The sequence below is a fragment of the Bos grunniens genome, chromosome 10 (genome assembly GCF_055505025.1).
Source record: "Bos grunniens cultivar Pamir isolate PY7600 chromosome 10, Bosgru_T2T1.0, whole genome shotgun sequence".
NCBI lineage: Eukaryota > Metazoa > Chordata > Mammalia > Artiodactyla > Bovidae > Bos > Bos grunniens.
Window position 1 is genome coordinate 80,190,539 of NC_141174.1, and position 13,297 is coordinate 80,203,835.

At 43.3% G+C, this 13,297-nt stretch overlaps 1 non-coding gene and 2 pseudogenes across 3 annotated transcripts; 1 reads left to right on the plus strand and 2 right to left on the minus strand.

Annotated features, from left to right (window-relative positions):
* Positions 1 to 5,015: 5,015 nt before the first annotated feature.
* LOC147365095 (peptidyl-prolyl cis-trans isomerase A pseudogene) lies at positions 5,016 to 5,770 on the minus strand (annotated as a pseudogene). The gene has a single exon (XR_015135132.1). The product of XR_015135132.1 is annotated as a peptidyl-prolyl cis-trans isomerase A pseudogene (transcript).
* Positions 5,771 to 7,245: 1,475 nt separating this feature from the next.
* Positions 7,246 to 10,518, plus strand: LOC147365096 (elongation factor 1-beta pseudogene; annotated as a pseudogene). The gene is made up of 2 exons (XR_015133792.1): positions 7,246 to 7,272; positions 8,092 to 10,518. The product of XR_015133792.1 is annotated as an elongation factor 1-beta pseudogene (transcript).
* A 2,706-nt stretch (positions 10,519 to 13,224) lies between these two features.
* TRNAR-UCU (transfer RNA arginine (anticodon UCU)) lies at positions 13,225 to 13,297 on the minus strand. Its single transcript has one exon. It is a non-coding gene; the product is annotated as a tRNA-Arg (tRNA).

Here is a 13,297-nt window from a genome sequence, read left to right on the forward strand (position 1 = left end):
GGTGGGTGGGCCAAGCCCCAATTCACAAGAGAATTAGGCTGAACTGAGTGCTCCCTGCTGTCCATTAAATAGCCCTGTCATCTGAAGTTCACCTTGGCCTCTACCTGGTGTTAGCCACTCAGTGGTGTCCAGCTCATTCCGACCTCATAGACTGCACCCTGCCAGGCTCCTCTATCCATGGGATTCTCCAGGCAAGAATACTGGAGTGGGTTGCCATGCCCTTCTCCAGGTGATCTTCCAGGCCCAGGGATAGAACCCCGGTCTCCTGCATTACAGGCAGATTCTTTACCATCTGAGCCACCAGGGAAACCACTCATCCTCAACCTCAGTTCAAGTATTCCTTATGCATTATGCAGGGAAGCCTGCCACTGACCCCCTCCCAGACGAGACCTGCATCCCTTCTGGTGTCTCCGTGGCTTACTCAAATGCCCCTTTGTAAAACTTACACTTGTAGTCACTTGTTTCATGTCTGTCTTTCCTCCCCAGACCACAAGCTGCTTAAGCAATAAGGGGCATGTCTGGCACCTAGTTCTTGTTCAGTAAATGTTTATTTTGAATGAGCCAAGAGAAGTGAGGTGTGCCAAGTGTCCAAACGTGTTCAAATCATTACCAGCAGTGCCTGCTGTGCTGGCTGACTCCAGCTAGGCACAGAATTCAGCATCTCAAAATGGCACTTAATACTGCATTTGCCATTATGAATGAATGAATAGACAAATTAGTAATCTGTATGTGATTTTATTACATAATGTAATTTGGGTATAATTACAAAGCTCAGGTCCATCCCAGGACCTGCATCTTCTCTGTGACTGAAGATTGCTTGATTGCCAACACCTGCCATATGGAGGCCAGGACAGGGGGGTTGCTTTTTTTTTTTTTTTGGCCACATCACAAGATCCTTGTGAGATCTTAATGCCCCAACCAGGGATCGAACCTGGGACCCTGGCAGTGAGAGTGCCGAATCCTAACCACTGGACTGCCAAAGAATTCCCAAGGCAGGTATTTAGTGCTTACTGTGTGCTAAGCACTAGGGCTATGATAATGAAGAAACATGGTCCCTGCCTTTATGGGAAATTACATTCTACATGGAAACTTGTGTTTAATCACATTATTACATCAATCAGTATAAAACTGCAACTGAAAAGTGTGGCCCCTGAGAGGTTGGGAAGGCATACCTGGAGAGGTGATGACCTCTGAGCCTGAAGGAAGGGCAGCGAAGGGGGTGGGGGCAGGTCTGTGGATTAGCAGGGACAATGGCTGGGAGATGAGGCTGGAGAGGTGGATGGGGATCTGGGCCTCTGGCTGTGAGAAGAATGTCGTGTTCATCTAAAAGCAATGGGAAACAATAACCAGAGTCAAGGTCAGAATCTAGGGGAGTGTGACAGAATCTGAGACTGGAAATGACCACTCTCGCTGCTGCTATGTGGATACTGACTGGTGGGGGGTGAGTCCCTGCAGGGGAAGCTTGGAGGCCACTGCAGTGGTTCAGGCCAGAGATGCTGGCAGCCTGGACTTGGCCAGGGACTAGTGGACACATAGAAGATTCAAGAAATGTTTAGGAGGTAAAGTCAAAAGGGCTTGATGCCAGCACTGAGTGCTGCTACCATCCCCTTGGAGAAAAGGCCAAGTGAGACAGTAGTCAGCAAACCTGCTCACATCACAAAACAACTTGGGGTACTTTTTTAAATATAGATTCCCAGACTGTATACCCCAGAGTCTGATTCAGTCTACCTGTGTGGAGTTAGACCGTGACATCTGCATTTAAACACATGCCCTGGGAGATTCTGATGCCCCCTGTCTGCAGGCACTGATCTAAGGGACTTTGTGTCTCTGACCCTTGACACAGAAGATCCATGTAGAGAAGTAGGGCCTATGGCCCTGAAAGTCCATCCCCTGTGTGCTCCAGAACCACTTCTCTTTGGGAGGCTGCATAACATACTGACCTGATTTTCCAACACAGTGCAAACACATTGCTCAGAAGCAGGTACAAGAAGGATCTGAGGGTATAAATGAACCTACTTACAAAACAGAAATAGACTCACAGAGGTAGAAAACAAACTTATGACTACCAGGGGAGAAAAGAGGGAGGGGATAAATTGGGAACTTGTAATTGATATATAAAATAGATTGACTAATGTATAGTTATACACTAGTTATACAGGAAACTCTTCTCAATACTCTGTAATAACCTGTATGGGAAAAGAATCTAAAAAAAATGGATACATGTATATGTATAGCTGATTCACTTTGCTGTACAACAGAAACTAACACATTGTACATCAACGATACTCCACTCAAAAAAAATTTTTTTAAGTCTGAGGAAGGTCAGTCAGAGTGCCCTGTTTATACTACCACACGCAGCACATGAATGCATGCCAGTGTGCACACACACACACTCTATCTGACAGGGGCCTTCCTAACCTTCCCAGGGCAGGGACTAAGAAATCACCGTGAACATACCACCCAATCGGCACCTTTCCTGGTGGGTTCTAAGGATTTATGGTTACAGTTCACGCTATAAATTCAGGCTCCTCACAGGCCTAGCAGTTTACAAGGAGACCTTCCACAGACAGACATAAAGGGCTGTGACTAACTCCAGACTCAGAAGGTCTTGCACTGTTCAGCGGCTAGCAGAAAATGTGCTAAATATAACTTCCTCCTCGAGGATAGACACCAAAATACGTGTGCTAAAAATGCAGTCTGATTTCATTGCCAAAAGGGTGATGAAATCTTGATGAATACCTCTTCACTCTGGCATGTCATACCAAAAGCCCACAGCTGCAGGTAGAGTCTGTAACCAGATAGAAAATAATCCTACTGACTGATGATAGTGTGCAACAACTGATGCAAGACATCACTTTTCTCATCATGTGACCTATCAGTTCACACTGAATCCTCCTTAGATGGGGTCTAGAGGGTCTTTTCTCTCTGAGCTCCACCCTCTCTACCAGGGTCCTGGTCTATCTATAACTCTCTCTTTTTAAAAAATATTTATTTGCTGTGTCAGGTCTTAGTTTCAGTACATGGGCTTCTCTTCAGTTATGGCAGTGCATGGGCTTAGTTGCCCCACAGCATGTGGGACCCTAGTTCCCTGACCAAGGATCAGACCCACATCCCCTGCATTGCAAGGTAGACTCTCAACCACTGGACCACCGGGGAAGTCCCCAGGGTCCTGGTCTAGCGGAAAGAAGCAAGTGAGGCACCTGAGATTTTTGAGGGTCAGTCCCAACACCATCCAGGGGGAATAGCTCAAGACAAACCATTTCTTCATTTGCTCATGTTGACTGTTCTCCATAGCATTATTCACCATTATTATACCAGAGAAGTCTTTACCTTTATCCTACTAAATACCACTCTTCACTAGGGTTGAGGAGGAAAGACAATCCTAGCTTGACACTTGTGAGTATGATGAATTCCAAGATTAAGGAGGATCTGTTGATGCCAATATATGCACAGAGCCCTCCTCCAACCCAGGAAGACAAGACCCCAGTCTGTTGGTGATTATGTAAAAGGGTAGGAGGAACGCTCTGCAGACCTGACCTTGCTAATGATACTCCTTCCTCCAGTGTGTTCTGAGGCCTGATGTGGAGTCTGTTAAAATTAGGCAATCTCGTATTTGAGTTGATACATGTGAAAACAAGTTATACAACCTTAAGAAGCCTGGGACAAAAATGACTCTGAAGGACATAGGGTTGTGGATGGTATTTTCATCTTTGTGTGAAGAGTATGACTTTGGAAAAGAAAGAGCACAAGGCTGACACCCGATAATTGACATGGGGTCAGAGAACAGGATTTGGGGGAGGGCTTGTGACTTATAACAAAAGATTTATGGACCTCTGGTAAATTATACGGTAACTAAAAAAACCGGCATCATGTACTTCCCATAATTTTCAGGGAAAGAGAAAAGTGTCCAAATAAAGCTGCCTAAATATGTATTAGAGGGACTTCCTTGGTGGTCCAGTGGCTAGGACTCTGGGCTCCCAATGCAGGGGGCCAGCGTTCAATCCCTGGCAAGGAACTAGATCCTACCTGCCGCAACTAAGAGTTCACATGCCTCAACTAAAGATCCCAGCCTGTGCGCCGCAACTAAGACCTGTGTGTGTGTGTGTGTGTGTGTGTGGTCACTCAGTCGTGTCTGACTCTTTGTGACCCATAGACTGTAGCCCACCAGGCTCCTTTACCCACTGAGTTTTCCAGGCAAGAATTCTGGAGTGGGTTGCCCTTTCCTTCTCCAGGAGATCTTCCCAACCCAAGGATCAAACCTGCGTCTCTTATGTCTCCTGCATTGGCAGGCAAATTCTTTACCACTGGACCACCTGGGAAGCCAAACTAAGACTTGGAAGAACCAAATAAGTAAATCAATATTCAAATGGAGACAGAGACATAGAGAACAGACCTACGGACACGGGGAGAGCGGAGGAGAGAGTGAGATGTATGGAGAGAGTAACGTGGAAGCTTACATTACCATATGTAAAATAGATAACCAATGGGAATTTGCTGTATGTCTCAGGGAACTCAAACAGGGGCTCTGCATCAATCTAGAGGAGTGGGATGGGGAGGGAGATGGGAGGGAGGTTCAAGAGGGAGGGGATATATGTACACCTATGGCTGATTCATGTTGAGGTTTGATAGAAAACAAAATTCTTTAAAGCAATTATCTTTAATTTAAAAATAAATAAATTAAAAACAAACAAGCAAACAGGTATTACAGTAGTGGTTTCCTACATGAATCTGCAGAATGGAGCTGGACCGTGATAAAGGATTTCTGGTCTAAAATGAAATCATATTTTTTCAATACTTTTTAATTCTGAAATTATATCCTTTCTAACCCTACAAAGATTAAGCTATGTTCTTTTATGAAAAAAATGGTGACATTCTAAGATTGTTTGGAATAAGAGGGAATATCATTTCTTTTTTATCAATTTCAAGGGATTTTACTCTATAATTAGTTAACTTTAATAAAATCCTAAAGCCTGGAAGTGCTGCATCAGAGACCAGATGGGAAAGGAACTTGAATCTTTTCTTTTTTTTTAATTGTTTAGTTTTTATTTCATAATCATAAATTTAACTTTGCAATCCAGCTAAACTTGGAGGGGGATAAGGAAAATATGGAACCCAAAGAACTGTAGCAAGAGCACAAAGATTATAGGATATTTCAAGCACATGGGGTGAAGGGGTGCTCTCCTGGGCTACAGAAGGAATGGTCTGGTGCTTAAGTAAAACACAAGTCAGATTTATTAGATTTGTCCACAGTCAGCAATGGTGATCTTCTTGCTGGTCTTGCCATTCCTGGACCCAAAGCGCTCCAAGGCTTCCACAGTATTCATGCCCTCTTTCACCTTGCCAAAGACCACATGCTTGCCATCCAACCACTCAGTCTTGGCAGTGCAGATGAAAAACTGGGAACCATTTGTGTTGGGGCCAGCACTTGCCATGGACAAGATGCCAGGACCTGTATGCTTCAGAATGAAATTCTCATCATCAAATTTCTCGCCATAGATGGACTTGCCACCAGTACCATTATGGCGTGTGAAGTCACCACCCTGACACATAAATCCCAGAATTATTCTGTGAAAGCAGGAACCTTTATAACCAAATCCTTTCTCTCCAGTGCTCAGAGCATGAAAGTTTTCTGCTGTCTTTGGAACTTTGTCTGCAAACAGCTCAAAAGAGACACGGCCCAAGGGCTCGCCGTCAACAGCAATGTCGAAGAACACAGTGGGGTTGACCATAGCTAGACAGCAAGGGAAGCTCTGGGGTGGCGGCGTCTGCAAGGCCGAATCTTTTCACAAGAAGACAAATAGTTGATGTAGAACTCATGACTGGAGGAGGACCATGGAAAGATAACAGTGTTCAGAGGAAGCAGATCTAATTAAAGATTCAACAGTTAGTGTATAAGTCCAAAAGGAAATCACAAAACTGTAAGTGAAAGCATTTGGATGACAGGAAAATAACACCTGGCAGGAGTTACAGAATAGATGTTAAGATTAAAGGAAGACATGGAGGGATGATGGTTTTTAAATTCAGGTTGCAAAACTGTTCCAAGGCAAGATACCAAGGTGCCAGAGGTCCCAGAATCAGGGCATCAATTCCAAGTCTCCCTCTGCTGGAAGCAGAGCACCTAGTATATTCTTGCCCTATTGACAGTTTCACTTACTAGAATTTTTTTACATTGAATTATAATTGATATATTATACTAGTTTCAGGTATATGACATAGTGATTGATATTTTTATACATTATATAATGATCACCATGATAAGCCTAGTAACCATCTGTCACCAACACAGTTATTACAATATTATTGACACTAGCCCCTGAGCTGTACATTACACCCCCATGACTTGTTTATTTTATAACTAGGAGCCTGTACTTCATCCCATTCACCCATTTCACCTGCTCCCTCAGCCCTGTCCCCTCTGGCTACCACTCCTTTGTCCTCTGTGTCTATGAGTCTGTTACTATTTTGTTTTTGTCACTTCCTGGAATGTCAAAGAAAGATGGTCAGACATAACTTTTATAGATTTCAAGTCAGATTTCAAAATGTTCCAAGAAAAATTACCTGAGGGGCTCAAAGGGGACAGCTAGTTCTCCTGTGTGAAGCTCCAGTATTTTGTTTCCCCCAAAGGATCCTGCTGAGGAAAAAAAGGGCCTTCACCAATTACAAAACCACACTGGTTGTTCTCTGATGTGATCAAACTATGAGCAGGGACAAATGACAAGTCTCTTACACTAAAAAATGAACCAAACAAGTAAAGCAAGGACGCAGTTCATGTGAAAGTGTTAAATCAATATGAAGGTTTTAGTGGACTGAAAGGTCAGTTTGAAGTGGTAAAGGATGAGGCTGCCAAAAAAACTAATGCAATGTTAGGGCTCATTCCTTGCATTCCGAGGTAGATGTGATGGTTCCACCGGACTCTGACCTGAGCAGAAGTTCAGTTCTGGGAAATTTTTCCTTTTTTGTGTGAACAGAACATTTTCATTTTAAAGAAATAAGGAGAAGCAGGACTTTAAAAAAATCATTCAGGACTTCCCTGGTGGTCCAGTGGATAGGATTCTGCCTGCCAATACAGGGGACATCAGTTAGATCCGTGGTCCGGGGAGATTCCACATGCCTTGGAGCAACTAAGCCTGTGAGCAGCAACTACTGTACTGAAGCCCGTGCACATAAAGGCCGAGTAACGCAACAAGAGAAGCTACCACAACGAGAAGCCCACGAACCGCAACTAGAGAGTAGCTCCCACTCGCCATGACGAGAGAAAGCTCAAGAGCAGCTGCAAAGACCCAGTGCAGCCAAAAATAAATAAATACATTAATTAATTAAAATATTTTCTAAATCATCCATAATTACACCAGCTAGAAATAACCACATTAAATATTTTAAACACATATGTATATATATACATGTATTCTTTCTATATCAGTAAATATAGAATATAAAAATGCAGCCACCCTGTAATAGGGAAGAAACTTTTATATTCTATTACAAGATAATCAGGGCTTCCCTAGTGACTCAGCAGTAAAAAATCCTGCCTGCAATGCAAGAGATGCAGTTTCAATCACTGGGTTAGGAAGACCCCCTGGGGAAGAAATGGCAGCCCACTCCAGTGATCTTGCCTGGGAAATCCCACAGACAGAGAAGCCTGACAGGCTACAGTCCATGGGGTCGCAAAGGAGTTGGACACAACTTAGTGACTAAACAACAACAAGAACTAAGAGTAGGAATTTATGCTAATAAATTTTAGCACCGTTAACAATATACTAGAAATCTCAGCGTCCATTGTTTATAAATGTGACATCTAAAAGTAAATTATGTAGTTTTGTTGGTATTGACATGGAATGATATTTTAGAATATCAGTTTGCAGACAATTCATATAATGCCATCCCATTTTTGTAAAATAAAAGTTTGTATAAATAAATATGTGCATGTTCTACAAGTGAAACAGGAGGGAAGGGGGCAGGGAACAACCTTTAAAAGAAAGACACAGCGGTAGGGCATGACAAAAACCGGTTAGAACCGCCTTTTTTCCTCAGCGCTTGGCACTGACCAGTTGCTCGCCTCTTTTCCTCCACTGCCTCCCAGTTCTAGATTAGCCATCGCCATGCGTTTTGAAAAGCCCTGCTGGCCTCCAGGTGCTCAATGACTAGTTGGCGGACAAGAGTTACATGGAGGGGTATGTGCCATCACAAGCAGATGTGGCAGTATTTGAAGGCATCTCTGGCCCACCACCTGCCGACTTATGTCATGCCCTGCATTGGTATAATCACATCAAATCTTATGAGAAGGAAAAGGCCAGCCTGCCAGGAGTGAAGAAAGCTTTGGGCAAGTATGGCCCTGCCAATGTGGAAGACACCACAGAAAGAGGAGCTACAGATAGTAAAGATGATGATGGCATTGATCTCTTTGGATCTGAGGAGGAGGAGGAAAGTGAAGAAGCCAAGAGCTAAGAGAAGAACGCCTTGCCCAGTATGAGTCAAAGAAAGCCAAAAAATCAGCACTTGTCTCCAAGTCTTCCACGTTATTAGACATGAAACCTTGGGATGATGAGACTGATATGGCAAAACTAGAGGAATGCGTCAGAAGCATTCAAGCAGACGGCTTGGTCTGGGGCTCTTCTAAACTAGTTCCAGTTGGGTATGGCGTTAAAAAATTTCAAATACAATGTGTAGTTGAAGATGACAAACTTGGAACAGACATGCTGGAGGAGCAGATCACTGCTTTTGACAAGTATGTACAGTCTAGGGACGTGGCTGCATTCAACAAGATCTAAAATCCATCATGGATCAGTTCCCTTAAATAAAAGTTTGAAAGACAAAAAAAAAACCCAAAAAACTGGTTAGAACCAACGCAGCTCAAGATGGCAGAAGATTTGACTTCCAGTGGACCTTGAGACTCATTATACATTCATTATAATTCATGACACACCCACCAGTGTCATGACAGTTCTGAGGCCAATCATGAAAGTCCAAAAAGTGGGCAGTGGCCTAATTCCTGGAAATCTCCCACTTATTAGCCTATGAAATTACCCAACCCATAAAAACTTGTCAGGAGCCACGTTAGGCATTACTGACAAAATGGAGGCACAGCCCCAACCCCCTCTCCTCATCTCGCAGGCACGGCCCCAGGATGAGGGAGTTAGGCCTTGTGATTCTGACTTGTTCTTTCCTTTCTTCAGTTGAGTTGGCTGGAAAGAATGTTAAGGTGCTTGAGAGGAGCATGAGAAAGCAAAAAGCCTTCTACAGTTGTGCCCAGAAAATAATCTATAAAATAACCATTGACATTTGTTCAAGGATCTTTACAAAGAATGTCCCAGGATGAGCACGTAGGCTGCAGCTTGAGGCCATTTGAAGGATTGTTATCTGAGACCTGTTTGTGAGGGAAACATTTATGGCAAAAGAAGATTGCTGAGTTTCAGTTCAGTTCAGTTCAGTTTAGTCGCTCAGTCGTGTCCAACTCTTTGCGACCCCATGAATCGCAGCATGCCAGGCCTCCCTGTCCATCACCAACTCCCGGAGTTCACTCAGACTCATGTCCAGTGATGCCATTCAGCCATCTCATCCTCTGTCATCCCCTTTTCCTCTTGCCCCAAATCCCTCCCAGCAACAGTCTTTTCCAATGAGTCAACACTTCGCATGAGGTGACCAAAGTACTGGAGTTTCAGCTTTAGCATCATTCCTTCCAAAGAAATCCCAGGACTGATCTCCTTCAGAATGGACTGGTTGGATCTCCTTGCAGTCCAAGGGACTCTCAAGAGTCTTCTCCAACACCACAGTTCAAAAGCATCAATTCTTCGGCACTCAGCTTTCTTCACAGTCCAACTCTCACATCCATACATGACCACAGGAAAAGCCATAGCCTTGATTAGATGGACCTTTGTTGGCAAAGTAATGTCTCTGCTTTTCAATATGCTATCTAGGTTGGTCATAACTTTTCTTCCAAGGAGTAAGCGTCTTTTAATTTCATGGCTGCAGTCACCATCTGCAGTGATTTTGGAGCCCAAAACAATAAAGTCTGACACTGTTTCCACTGTTTCCCCATCTATTTCCCATGAAGTGATGGGACCAGATGCCATGATCTTCGTTTTCTGAATGTTGAGCTTTAAGCCAACTTTTTCACTCTCCTCTTTCATTTTCATCAAGAGGCTTTGTAGTTCCTCTTCACTTTCTGCCATAAGGGTGGTGTCATCTGCATATCTGAGGTTATTGATATTTCTCCCAGCAATCTTGATTCCATCTTGTGCTTCTTCCAGCCCAGCGTTTCTCATGATGTACTCTGCATATAAATTAAATAAGCAGGGTGACAATATACAGCCCTGACGTGTTCCTTTTTCCATTTGGAACCAGTCTGTTGTTCCATGTCCAGTTCTAACTGTTGCTTCCTGACCTGCATATATGTTTCTCAAGAGGCAGATCAGGTGGTCTGGTATTCCCATCTCTTTCAGAATTTTCCAGTTTATTGTGACCCACACAGTCAAAGGCTTTGGCATAGTCAATAAAGCAGAAATAGATGCTTTTCTGGAACTCTCTTGCTTTTTCGATGATCCAGAGGATGTTGGCAATTTGATCTCTGGTTCCTCTGCCTTTTCTAAAACCAGCTTGAACATCTGAAGTTCACGGTTCACGTATTGCTAAAGCCTGGCTTGGAGAATTTTGAGCATTACTTTACTAGCGTGTGAGATGAGTGCAATTGTGTGGTAGTTTGAGCATTCTTTGGCATTGCTGAGTTTAGGGTTTAGGAATGATTAAGAATAGCTAGAAGCCTTTTTTAGGAGATAGTGATCTTAAGATGCTAGGGGCAAACAGGATTTAGAAAGAAAAGAAATAAACTGAGGAATGTAGCAGGAGTTACAATGTAATCACAAGTTAAGTACAGTAAATTTGGGTGAAAGTGAAGTCGATCAGTTGTGTCTGACTCTTTTCGACCCCATGGACTGTAGCCTACCAGGCTCCTCCCTCCATGGGATTCTCCAGGCAAGAGTACTGGAGTGGGTTGCCATTTCCTTCTCCAGGGGATCTTCCCGACCCAGGGATAGAATCCAGGTCTCCCGCATTCCAGGCAGACTCTTTAACCTCTGAGCCACCAGGGAAGCCCCAAATCTGGGTGGGGGAAACTAAAAACGTCAGACCTCTGACCTAATGCTTTTTGTCAAAGTATAAAAGAGAAGCTGAAGCTTGAAATAAACATGTAGTTCCGTACTATGAGTCAGAGACTACATCATCGTCCACCGATGTAGTTCCGTACTATGAGTCAGAGGCTACTTCATCATCCACCAACACCCTCACCCCTTCAGGCTGATTCCCTGGCTGCTGGAGCTGGACTCCAGCAACAATTAACCACCCCATATTTTAGGGCCTCTCACCTTCTGACAGTCCACAACCTGTCTGTGGAATGTGCTTCTCCTAAGTCCACTCCTTACCTATCACTGTCTCTAAATGAATTCTTTCTGTGACAAGACATCAAGAACCTAAGCTTTATTAAGTCCTAAGACCAAGTGTATGATCTCAGTTAAAAGATGTGGGTTCAAGACCCATCTGAGGTTCATGGTCTCAAAAGCACAAATTGCTTAATTAATAATGTTTGCTGCTGGAGAGTAGAATTGGCTGATAAAATTCTCATGGTTTATTTTATGGTTTATTTTCGGTACTGGCTGAAATTTTACAATGAATGTGTATTTTTATAGTTAAAGATCAGAAACAAAAAAGCTCTCCAGTCAAAGGTGATCTTCATTTTGATTTCTAGTCCTCTGTCACTATCAGACGGGAATCAGGTGTGCCCACTTTGATTCCTACCTAGCCCAGCACAGGCATTTACCTAATAGTTGACAAAGCTTGGAGAAGCAAAAAGCATTGCAGGAATGGACTCCCAGAGGGCTGGGTAAGGTCAAATAGAAGTAAAGTAAGAGGCTGTGAGGTAAAATTCATATGTTATAGCAAGACAAGAAAAATTTAAACAGAAAAATTTCTTCTCTGCCCTTTAGCCTCCTCTCTTCCCTGCTGTGCATTGTGTATCTGAATTATGCATCAACCAAACCTCCCCAGTTGGCAGGAATACCTGCTCAAACATAAAAAGCAACATTCTCTTAGAATCAACAGGACAACTTAAAGATAGCATTTCTGACTTCCCTGGTTGTCCAGTGGTTAAGACTCTGGGTTCCCAATGCAGGGGACATGGGTTCTATCCCTGATCAGGGAAGATCCCACTTGCCACATAGGGAGGCCACACCCTCAAAAGATAACATTTCTTTTTGACCTTATAAGGTGTAACTTGATCTACCATGATGAAGTGTGTGTGTGTGTGTGTGTGTGTGTGTTAGTCGCTCAGTCATGTCAGACTCTCTGTGACCCAATGGACTGTAGCTTGCCAGACTCCTCTGTCCATGGGATTTCCCAGGCAAGAATACTGGAGTGGGTTGCCATTCCTTTCTCCAGGGGATCTTCCCAACCTAGGAAGTGAACCCAGGTCTCCCACATTGCAGGAAGATTCTTTGTCATTTGAGCCACCAGGGAAGCCCATAATGAAGTTTAGATCTGGATTACATAAACTGTCAATAATATGTCATTTGATATACAACCCTTTGTCATATGTCATACGTCAAGAAACTCATATAACTGTGTCTTGACTTCTTACTGGTTCAACAGTTCTCAGAGCTTTCTGAGATGCTCCTCCTGGGTTATAATCCTCAAAGTCAGCTCAAATAGAAGTTTCCATTTGTTTATTAGATTGACTGATTAATTTTTCATCTACAAGGCTAAATTCTCCCTGCTGAAAATAAGAGAAGAGCTGTCTCTTACCCTTTTCTGAGATATATACTTTAGAAAACTTGTGAGTTCTGTCTGTTCTTTGAAATGTACATAAATATTAAAGTATGTTTATGTATATAAATCTTAAATGTACATAAATCTTTAGTTTTAAATTTTAAATCAGCCTCTGGCCAGCTTTGTGACCCAGCAAGTCTTTCTTCAGGACCTTGGAACCATCTCTTTGAAGTAGAATCAAGAAAGATGGCACCCTTCCTCCCAGTCTCCATGGGAGAATAAGAACCTAGCTTGGAGGACGCCTCACTCTCAAACTACCTTCTGTCATAAAGATATGAGAAGTTTATTTTTCCTCTGGATAAAGCCAGTTAGCTAACAGATGGCTATGCAATTACCAGATGAAATTAGGATATTACCTGTGACAAATGTAAGAGGTCTTGACCACACCATTTGTCACCATTTGCATTCTAGTTCCCTGACCAGTGATTGAATCTGGGCCCCCTGCATCAGAAGCACAGAGTCTTAACCACTGGACCACCAGGGA